Raw genomic sequence first — 11,660 nt, forward strand, 5'->3', positions numbered from 1 at the left:
TGAGGACTGGATGCAAATGTTCATAAATCTTCCTTTGAGGAGGTTATCACTCAGCCATTTTAAATAACTTTGTGTGATGTGATTATCTTTAAAGCAGCCACTGTTGGCATTTAGAAGATGCCTGTAGGGAGGACAGGGGCCACTTGGTTTGGAATTGTTCTCCTGGTTGAGCATCACCAACAGACTCAGCTGCATGGTCCCCAGTGTCTTTCTGGGGCTGGAGCCATGGTGTAGCTCTCAAGACTGTTAGCCAGGAGCTCACTGGTACAAAAAGAGCTCTGGTACCTCTGTATCCACTGCAAGAAGAAGTTAACAGCAGGTAAGGTTACAAGAAGGGTAAAGCGTGCAGGAAGATACATGTCACTGTAGCACCCGATGCATTGGAAGAAGTAGACAAAATCAGGCTCAAAAGGACTTCATTTTTTCAGTTGAGGATGAACTCAAGAGGATGGATCCTGCAGAGAGCACAGAGGGTTGGTATCCACAGGGCTGCTGAGCTGTATGTTCTCCATTAAACACACTGTCACTACATGAGGGTATCCTCTCATCAGGCCACACAGTGACTAAAAGCTGCCCTTTGAAACAGCTTCCTCTTGTACAGGAAGCATCCTCAGCCTCTCCCAGTACAGTCATTAGGTGCAGAAAATAAAGTCTGTAGCATCCAGCTTCAAAACTAGCAGAAGAAAGTTGTTCTTCAGACAGCAGGTGGCTACATGCGACTATCTGCTGCATGTTTTGGATGCATTCAAGAGGATCCTGGAGAAGTTCCTGGAGAAAAAAAAAAATAATGAAAAAAAAATGAAGAAAGAAAGAAAGAAAAACCAAAAACCCAACCTGGGCTGTCTCTTTCCCCTGTACCTTGATGAGGATGGCTGCAGCTGACCAGCTCTTGGAGCAAGATGGACAATGTACACTAAGAACTCCAGTGGCAGACTTATCAGCAGGGATGTAAAAATAGAGATAGAAAAGGACTAATTGTTGTTGGGGTTGTGAGCCCACTGTTCCTTCTCCTCATGGGAGCCTTGTTTGCATGCACTTGTTTCTCTTGGATCAGCAGCATGGATGAAGGAGATACATGGATTCTAACCATACAGATACTCCTCAGCCATAAATGCTAACAAAATAAAGCTTCCTTGGCACAGCTGATCTGTCCTGTGGGGCCCTGCCAGGTGGGAGAGTACTTACCAACCCCAATTGGAGGCATGAAGGGAGCTTTGTGCTGCAGCAAGGCTACATCAGGACCAGTCTGCTCAGTCTTCAGACCTTTGATCCTCTCTACAGATCTTTAAGAAAACCCAGGCAACAACAGTAATTAATGCAAACCGGTGCTTGGACATGATCAAATTGTACTGACCTGAAGGGTGTAGTGGAGGAAGCCAGCAAACATTCACTCCAGCATCAGAGTGGCTCAGGTCTGTCCCTGTGCTGTGGTGAGGCCAAGGCCACCAAGCGTAAAAGAAGCATGAAATCCAGTCTGGAACAGGCAGTCAGTCACAAGTAAGCACCTTCCTGGGGGCTGTTGACATTATTATTCTAGATCAAGAATCAAATCCTACGTGTTAGTTACTTAGTAGGTGAAGTTACCATGCCAACTCATATGCTACCTATTTTTTTTTATTATTATTATTGCAAGAGTAGGCAGCGCTCCCTTGAGATTTCACAAAAGGGGAGGAAAAGTGTCAAAGTGCCAAGAATATAATGGAATTTCTAGTCTCAACCCTCTTCCTCATAGGTCTGCTTTTCAGCACACATCGCCCTCCTCACAGCCGCAGTGAGGCTAAGCCAAGAGACTCTCAGAATGGTAATTTAGTGGCCAACCCACGGTATTGTGGTGCTACACTTCAGTAATCCACAGCTCTCTGCCCCCGCTTTGCACAGTTTTCAGGGAACTAATGCAAGGAACTGGTGCCAAATTATTGTGCAGCCTTCCCTCAACCTCTCCTTGATTTCCCAACATTTCATTCTTTTTTCTCTCTTTCACTCCTCTCTTTCCATCTGTCTCCTTTCCCTCTGTTGAAAAGACTTTTCTTTCTGCCAGTTACCTTCTTTTTTTCCCCCCAGTGTTGTCTTTACTTGTTTTCCTTCTCAGAACTGTTTATATTCCTGTCTCTTTCCCCACTCTTATCCTCCAGGACTCTCTGGCACCACAAGGACACAGAGCCAATAAATGCTGGTGCCTCCTGCACCATGCCAAGACAATTTTCCACACCAGTGACACACTCAGGTTGTATATCAGGAAAAGATTCTTCACTGGGAAGGTAGGCAGGCACTGGAACAGGCTCCCCAGGGCATGGCCCAAGCTGCCAGAATTCAAGGTGTGTTTGGACAGTGCTCTCAGACATAGGGTTTGGTTTTTGTGTGGTCCTATGTGAAGCCAGGAGTTGAACTTGGTAATCTTTGTGGATCCCTTCCAATTTAGGATATTCTGTGATTCTATGATTCTAACAGTTTCAGGTTGGAAACAGCTCAGGATGAATGCAGAAGTGCTGCTGTGCCCAACCTTGCTGGAGGCAGAACCAAAAGGCTGCCTGAATTTTGTGCACTTTGCTTTCTCCCTTGAGACTAAAAGCCACCAGCTCAGGAAATGCGGTGCTGCAGCCTCTCCTGGGGAAATGAGGTTGTGCAGGATGTCCGTACAGAGAGGGGGTGTGGAGAAGAGACTGGGGGTGGAGGGCTGACCCTGCAGTCCCACATAGCGGTTGCTTCTCAGAGTGCCCTCCAGCAGCTAGACCTGCTTGCCAGCCTGAGCTGCACCCAAACATCACCTTGGTTTACTCCTGTCATGGGACTTGTGCAATGGGGATTTGTGGTGAGATGGGGATGGGGAAGCGTCAAGGCAGATGCCAGCAATGTCTCTTCCCGTCACATGGACATCAGGTGGCTCCATGTCCCTTCAACCTGTGGGTGCAGGAGATGCCACCGCAACCAGAACAAGAACTGCATACAGGGTTTATGGGGGAAAAAAGGTGCACTGAGTGAAATGCAGTCACTGCTGGCACTGCCTCCTGGCAGCAGCCCATGCGTTCTTGGCACAGCGCTCAGCTGGAGCAGCACGGGAGCCACTTGTGCCCATACAACTGCAGCTGGTTGTGCCAACACTGCCACTTGTTTGGATGACACAGCGGTGACAGGGTGAGGACACCCGGCAGAGGCTGTGCAGCTGCAGGGGAGCAGTGAGAGGAATATGGCCTCCCATTGCACACTGCTCCTGCAGCACAGAGGCACTGCCACCTTGCATGCCACATCCCTTGCTGCTTGGATCTAGGATCTACCAACATCTGTACAAGTAAGCTCTGCCTCCTAAGAAGGAAAACAGGTGCCTGCATTAGGTTTGCACTGCATTTTCTTTAAGACCTTCGTGTGAAACAAAAAATAATGCAGCACAGACCTTTGTCTGAAGTAAAAGTCCTTTCAGGACTCGCCTTGCAGCATTTTACCCTGCTTATCTGTTCTCAGACCTGGTCACGAAAGTTCAAGGATGTGATATGGGTTGTGACTCAGGAGCTGGCCATGGTCAGCACCAAACAGGATACATTAATTTCTACTGATCAGCATTCAAGGCCAAGTCCTGCTCCTTATCTCGCTAACAGTCTTATTGCTGGCCATTGTATTCAAACATCACCACGCACAGTGTGGGCAGCCCATCCAGAGGTGTTCCGTGGTTTTTCACAAATAGAACAGCAGTCACTGTGAACGATTAAACACAGCTCTAACATCATGCACTGTGTGTTGATGCTTTTTGCGATCAGATTTCCCACCTCCATTTCACCTGTTACCATCAGACCTTCTAACACATAGAAACCCCAAGTAAGGATGTGTATTGGGGTTTCCCAATAGTGCCTGGTGGCCATAGCTCTGCTCCCACTGAGGCTGGTGGGTGTGAGATAAACTCACATCAACTTCCCACCTTCTGTTACCCCAGAATACAAGAAATGTATTAGAATTACTAAGGTCAAGCAAGAATAATCCTTAGAATTAATCGAGGTTGTTCACAGGAATGAGAACTACCCTCACACACAAGTTGTGCTCAAGAGATGAGGAGATTAGAGGTAATTCAAGAAATTACACAAGTACAGGTACTGGTTTGCACATAATGACCTGAATCATTGCTTGGGGTTTACCTTCATCTCCATGCAGTTCCCTCACATGGTGGAGTGGATGACATGATGTAGTGGGAAGTAGATCTGAAAACAAACTGCCCCTGCGCTGAATAACTCAGAGCAATCACAGCTTGAGAAGAGGGTGACTTGTATTTCAGAATATGATGTTGAAAAGAAAACAACAAAAACACAGAGAAGTTTAATGTGGAAGCTTGAAAAGGCTTGTGGGCTATATTCTTTCAATCTGATCAAAGTCAGCCACATGCTAGAAAGAATTGTTTAATAGGTCAAAGAAGAGGAAATGACTGATGTTTCTCTGTGATGTGGTGCAAAGATAATCACCATGAGGCCAAACACATTTCAGCATCAGTTTAGCAGATGAAGCCGGAGAGAAAATTAAAATGCAGGAGACAAAATGCGAGATAGTCACAGAAGCAATACAAATTTGGCTTCAGTGTTTGTCCTTTGATTCTTTAGCCGGCTGGGGAAGAAATCTGTGTTTGCATTTCAAATGAGATCTATCAGTCCAATTGCTATTTTGCAGTTGTAGAGAGAAAGGGTTTATACACCTTTCTCCCTCAGTGTTATGTCTCTTATCCTTATTTTCCCCTTCTGAGTAAAGGATTCCCAAATGGTTGATTAGAACACGAAGAATGCAGAAAGATGGAAGAATGTCCTTGGAGTTTTGTTAATTCAAGCATATCTAACTTTTCTATGCTAGAAATGGTCTGAACTCCAAGTTCCTGTGTAAGAGAGCTGGAGCCCTGGTTAGCCTTAAGCTGCATGGTTACAGCACCTATGGATTTCTGAAAAACCTGAATGGCACAGAGCAGCAAAACAAAGACTGCAGAGTGGGAATGCCATGTCTGCCTGTGCAGGTGTCAGTGGCACATGGGGGTATCCTCAGAGAGCAGCAACCAACGATGGGTTTATCCTTCCCATCTGAATCTGATCACAGATGAGGGCTGTGAATGAAATGAAACAATTTCATTTTACAGCTGAGTCTGGTGATGTTCCCTCCTGCATTTTAATCATCTCTCTGGCTTCATCACTTATCATCACCTCCTGCCCTCCACTTCTACCCACAGATAGCTGAAAGCAGAACAGAGAGGGGTTCAGGATGATCAGGCAACATTTCACACAAAACATTAAAAAAAAGAGAGAGAGGAGGAAGAAAAAGAACAAATGAAAAAAATATTTGATTTGGTTGAGTCAGAAATGGATTGTTCTCCAAATCTCTTGCTGGGTAGCCAGGTAAGCAGGCTGCCTGGTGGTGTGGCACCAACCTATTATCAGAACAGTCTGTCCTACAGGGGGATGGGAAGAGGCATCCCTCTGGAAAGGGATGGAGCTCAGAGCCACATAAAGCTGGGAGGGGTTCCATAGAAACAGTCAGAAAGCTCAGCTCCCTCCCATCTGCTGACTTCAACGTTGGTTTTGTTTTGTTTTCCCTTTCTTTCCCAGCAGCATCAGAAGGAAGCCCACTCAGTGCTGGCTGTATCAAGAAGCAGTGAGGGTTCCAGGCTCCCATACAGGGACCTCATCCCTGGGGCTCAGCCATGTGCTGGAGCCTCCCTGGGACTTGCAGCAATACAAGCACTGCTACAAATGGAGGTGTTCGCAGCTGCAGCACCAGTCCTATTGGGTACCAACAGGGATGGCTGAGTGGGAGCCCTGGGGCTGCATTCCCATCCCTCTTGCCCAGAGGAGATTGGGTTGCTTTGCAAAGCTGAGGATGTCTCCCAGCATTGTTCCTGGCTCTGTGATTTGCAGGACATGGCCCCAGCCAGGCTTGGTGAGCACTGTTCCCCAGGGAGCCCAGCTCAGCAGCAGCACAAGTGATGAGGGCACAGCACTGAGAGCATCATCTGTTGTCCAACTTCCAACTAATGCTCAGCTTTCCAATAGATCTCCAGCTTTCTGGATGCAAGAGCTTGGCTTGGTCCTAAGAAGGACATGACCCAGGTTATGCTCTGGCTTGCAGAGCATTTCATGTTCTCAGTATTACAACAATTGCATTAGTTCAAGTTAAAGCACTTCTATTGTTAAAAAATAGAAGAGGTTGGCAAGACTTACACAGCTTGGAGGGAGAACAGGCTGAAACAGGTTGCTGAGACTCACACATGACATGTTTGGTGCTGCACAAAGCACGAGGATGAGTTCCCTGTGAGCTGCCTCCTTTCCAGCAGTGAGGGGCACAAAGTAATTCAAGCTATGCTGCTGAGCATCAGCAAGACAACAGTCTGCTCTGGGCTAGCAGGACACAGGGACCTCCAGTCTATCCTGTCCTGCCTCTGCAAACACTGGACTCCTCTGCTTCCCGCTGATCAGAGAGGAAAGCTGGGTACTCAGGCTATGCCATCATTCATTCCTATTCGTGTAAGGTTTACAGGGCAGGGGCAGAGTGAGTTTCAGATTGAGAAGTAGATGGTTTCTCAGTGACATGATTCAGAGAGTAAAACAAAAACGATGATGTGCTTTAATCCTCTCACTCTGTCAGCAGCAGAGCCTTGAAGAAGAAAGAAAGCAGAGGAAAACACTATAGGAGGACAAAATATTTACTACAGAACTCCAAAGGAAGGGAGCAAATCTGCTGTACCCTACATATATGCATGTGTGTGGACACACCTACCTGACCATGTAAATGCATGCAGACAGACTGAGATTGCAGCACCCACTGGGATAACATAGTTGCAGCTCCAGATGAGGAATACCTCTCTGTGTTACTAAATCAGAGCCTCCTTCCAGCTGCCTCCCCCACAGCCCTTTTGCACCCACACAGACATGCAGCTGATGAGCGCACTCCTCTTGCTGATGGTCTACAGTGAAAGTAGAGGATATCAATTTTTCATCCAAGATACATCATTTTTGCAGCTGTATTATGCAGCAAGAGGTGCATGCAGGGGCAGAGTTGAGCAAAAAGCCAGTGAGCCTGATGCCTTTGTTTCCAAAGTTGGAAGAAATACAGGTTTGTCTCTTCAGATCCAGCACCATCTGAGTTTTTTTTATGCTGGAGCAGATAGAGACAATTCAGATCACTTTCTCTCTGCTTCTGGCTCCAGTGCAGTGAGGATTCTGCAAGAGCACTTTGGATACTGATGGCCCCTACACACCCCAGCATCAGCCCTGGCACTCCTATGGCAACAGCCCCATGCAGCCCCATGCAGTCTCACCCTGATAAATCGTGGGCACAGATTCAGCCTCAAGTACTGTAGGACTGCATCTGCTCCACTCAACTCCTTTGCTTTTTCTTTTTCTTATCCCCTGGGAAAATCTGATCTATACTCTTTTTACATGGGCTGCACAGCACATGCAAGTATCAGTGTGAACTGGAGCTTGATTTCATGCGACAGCACCAAAACACCTGGGGACCCATCACAGTGCAGCAACAGCGATTTCCCTTGAGCTGCTGTACTACAATGGGTCTACAGCCTCCAAATTGCTGGAAGAAAGCAGGGCCAGGGATGCAGAGACAGAACCAGGGATAAATAGGCAGGATCAGGGATGCAGAAACATGACCAGGGATGCAAATTCAGGTGAAGTCCAAGAGATCTGATGAGTGCTTGCCAACCAAGCAGTGCTAGAGGAATTGTCCTTCTGCCTATGCTGTTTTTGTACCCATTTTTGCAAGAGATACAGGGAGGAGGGGCAAAATCCACCAGCACGTGTGAGCAATTCATTGTCTCCCTGTCAGCACTTTAAATCAAATTAAATTCCACAAAAAAGAAAGCAGCATTTTTACAGCAGCACCTGCTATGCTACTGCAATTAGGACTCCTGTATAGCCCCACACATTAGGAGGTTTCAAAACATGGTTGTGTAAATCCTCTCTGACTACAAAAGAAAAAGAACTGCCTTGCATGGCCAAGGCCCCACTGCCACTGAGATGACCCTATAGGGAAACAATCTGGCACCAAGAAATAGGTACTCACTGGTACAGCAGATGAGTGCAGTTTCAGAAGAGTTGTGGATTTAGGGTTTATGAAGTCATTGATATGTGAATTAAGCACTGACTGACTGAGACTAACTCTTCAAAAGGAGTCATTATAATCTCTATAGAAATATAATGATTCCAGTGACAACATCTTCAATGAAACTTCAAAAACACTTATTTAAAAAAGAAAAAAAAAAAAAAGAAGAAAAAGAAAGGTACAGAAATATATATTTAAATAAAGAGCTAGTTCTCAGGTTTCCCCAAGCACCAAGTTAAAGAAAACACAGCTTTCCAGAGCCTCAGCCCTGGGGATAGACATTCAGGCTTCATCCAGACCCCTCACAGCTTCATTGTCCTTCTCTGGTCACACATCAGGGCTTTGATACATTTCCTGTAGTGAGGAGCCCAATACTGAATACAGTACTCAAAATATGTCCTCACCAACGTAGAGTACAGAGGGAGAACAGTACAGCTGTGGTTATGCTGGGCATCACAGCTTCCATTGGCATGGGTAACACTGAGGGGTGATACCTGCACCCTTTGGCATTGAGAGAAATCGACTGGCTTGTAGCGTTGTGCAATTAAGAACCAGCCTGTCCCTTTCAGCTATGAGATATGGTTTAGTGGTTTGTTGTAGCTACAGTAATGGGAGGATGGTTGGACTGGATGATCTTGTAGGTCCTTTCCAACCCTGTGATTCCATGATTCTATGATTCTTCTCACTGTATCAAACCAAACCAAAAAGAGGTTTCTTTTAAGGCAACTTTAAGCTCTGCTGGTATTTCTCAAAGTCCACGCTTGAGACCATCCTGCAGCTGTGCAGCAACAAGCTGAGCCCAGGAATGGGTACTGGCTAATCCCTTCATTTCTGTTTTCATACAAAGCAAAACTACAGATCCAGTCTACAAACCCCATAAGACAGCATGGCATAGAATACAAATAAATATTAACTCAGCTTAGATATCAGGAAAAGGCTCTTTACCAGATGGCAGTGGGCATGGAACAGGTGCTCCAGGGCACTGGGCATGCCCTCTATCTGTTTTTATTTTGCACATCCTAGAGTGAATTGCTAAGGGAAGCATAACACTTGCATTCATCCTCAGTTTCTGCCATGCTCAAAGTGCTTCCACTCTTACATGTGTTTTGGCAACTCCCAAGTTGGAAGTGATCAGGACATCCTGTTGAGGAGGGTAGCATTTACTTGTTGGAAGCCACAGGCTGTGTCACTGAGGTTCAGAGACCTCTCTGTCACTGAGAGATCCTGATCCTGCAGGCCAATTTCAGATCTTCAACAGCAGAGGAAGGAAAAGTTTGGTTTTTATCCTGCTAAAGCTCTGAGGATGGGTTTCTGCAGCACTGGGAGCTGTCATGGAAAATCCTCCAGGCCCTCCCTTCTGTAATGAAATGAGCACTCATTTATTCATTCCTCACAGCATCTGAGATGTGGTATTTGCTGAGTTCTTTCCATAGCTGTGCAGGGCCCCATCACACACCCATTCCCTGGGCTGCAGCACTTCCTTGCTTTGCAGAAATGCAGCTTCCAAACACCTGCCAGGACTTTCTTCATTATAAGTGCAGGACTGGCTTAAATCATGTTCTCTCTTTTCTTTTAGTATTGCACATTCCTTGTGCTTGACTTTCCCATGGCAGCATTGCTGTTCACACCTGGGGCTCACTGCAAGCCCTGGCGCTTACCACAGCTCCCTCACTGGGTATGGGGTTTATTTATTTCAAGCTCTGGAAACAAACTGGTGGGATGAATCCTTGTACTTTCCCTCCTCAGTAACTTCACACTAAAAGAGGAAGAGGAGAAAGAGGAAGCAGGGACGCAGTGCCTCTGCTTCAACCACACCACGGCCATGGGAACTGAGGAGAAATGGATTGGGTTTGAGGGTCAGTTTGCAGTGAGAAGGAAAAAAGAAAAATCACTTTTCTCTCAACTGAACAAATTAGATGAGGAATGAGGCTGGGTCGCCATGGAAACCCCTGGGGCAGCTTGGTTGTCACTTTTTGCAATGGCACCATGTTTTGTGAGGGGAAAAACATAAGTGTTTGAAAGCCTGTGAAGTGGGAGCTCAGGCTATATGTACAGAGCCCTTCAGAATGCACACAAAGAACTTTCATTCTGCCCCCATCTTGGGCTGGCTCCCACCCTTTGCCAACATTTCCAGAAATATCCAGGTATTTAGGGACACAGAGCTTGTACATCACTCCCAGATCTATATATCATGCCTACATCTTCCCTTCCATTTCTGCATCCCCATCAGCCTGGCATCTGGACACTAGCACCTCCTTGCCATTAAAATCTATCACCAATAGGGCTAATCTTGGTAAGATAGAGTGAAAACACTTTGATACCACTTTGTTATGAATTAGGAGACACATCTGAGGAAAAAGAAGCCAAGTTCTTGTAGTGAAGCAGCTAAGAACGAGATTGGCTTCCCATTAAAGCCAGGCTGCAAATCTCTCATTGACTATAGCATGGAAGAATTGGCTACTGGACTACAGCAGGTGCTTGTCACAGAATTCCTGACCACAGTCCTGCAGTATTTGTTCTGTCACCTGAATTTGTCAGGTTGTCTCTTTATTCCCAATCCATTAGTTTGGCATCTTTTCTGTTTTCTCCTCCCTGGCTGAGTTTCCTGATGGGAAGGTCCCAGCCTCGCCTTGTCTCCCAGCCTGCTGTAAGCCCCCAGGTTGTGCTGGTGATTCATCTGTTCTCACGACTGTGCTGGGAGGCCCAGAAGGAAATGAGGCTGGTGCTGCTTGGTGGAAGGTAATTTCACAGTGCTTCCTCCAGATGGCAAGATCTTTTCAGGAACATGTGTTCCTGTTGATGGCAGGGCTGAACAACAGAACCAAGCGTGCCGGCTCGGCATGAAGGCTGGCACAGCCACGATGCTGCATGACTGTTGCTGTACCAGGAGATGGATCAGCAAAGACTGAGACAGAGATGGCCTAAGGCACTGCTGGGGAAAGAACAAAACAAGGCGTTCCCTGAAAGGATTCGCTTTTCTTTCTTTGTTCACATTTAATTGAGAGCATGGGTTTATTTAGGAAGAGCCTCGTGTCCTTGCTGAGATGTCCCACACCTCATTGGGGACAAGGTGCTGTCCATGTGGTGCCCACTGAACTAAGAACTGCAGGGTTTTTAGTACAAAGTCCTCTGAATGTTCAACAGTGCCACCATGATTCTGCCCAGAAAACATGCTCCTGATAATGAAGGGCTGCTAATGGTGCCTTGTAAGCACGAAGGCTTTCTTGAAGGCTTCACTCCACAAGGACAACAGAGAGCAGGCAGGATTACATGTATTATACCATTACCCAGATTCACTATTTTTTGTAACTTCATGGCAATAGGTGCTTTTTTTTCTTTGAAACCCCCTGCTGGAACAAGGAGTTTGGCAGAGGAGGAGATGACCAGTCTGAACAGAAAGGCATTTATTTGGACTTTGTGAAAGAAGGGGCTTTCCACACCTTGTCATGTGTTGACTAAAGAGCGCTCTCCCTTTGTTCCCGTTGTCACTTTGCCAGAGCAGAAGTGCTGCTCATTACAACCTTCCCTAACCTGACAAGGCTGCCTCCACCTGAAATGTGGCTCAAAAGTGGCTGAAAATAAGAAGTTCA

The 11,660-nt window shown here is 46.4% G+C and overlaps 1 long non-coding RNA gene across 1 annotated transcript in view; it reads right to left on the reverse strand.

Moving 5' to 3' along the window:
• Window positions 1-419: 419 nt before the first annotated feature.
• Window positions 420-11,660, reverse strand: part of LOC107315341 (uncharacterized) — a 30,987-nt gene continuing 19,746 nt past the window's right edge. The window contains exons 3-4 of the long non-coding RNA XR_014946140.1: window positions 1,186-1,283; window positions 420-768 (exon numbers count right to left, since the gene is read on the reverse strand). This is a non-coding gene — a long non-coding RNA (uncharacterized LOC107315341). The remainder of the gene's footprint in view (window positions 769-1,185; window positions 1,284-11,660) is intronic.

This window comes from Coturnix japonica, chromosome 5 (genome assembly GCF_054131305.1).
Source record: "Coturnix japonica strain WE chromosome 5, WE-NBRP24, whole genome shotgun sequence".
NCBI classification, from domain to species: domain Eukaryota; kingdom Metazoa; phylum Chordata; class Aves; order Galliformes; family Phasianidae; genus Coturnix; species Coturnix japonica.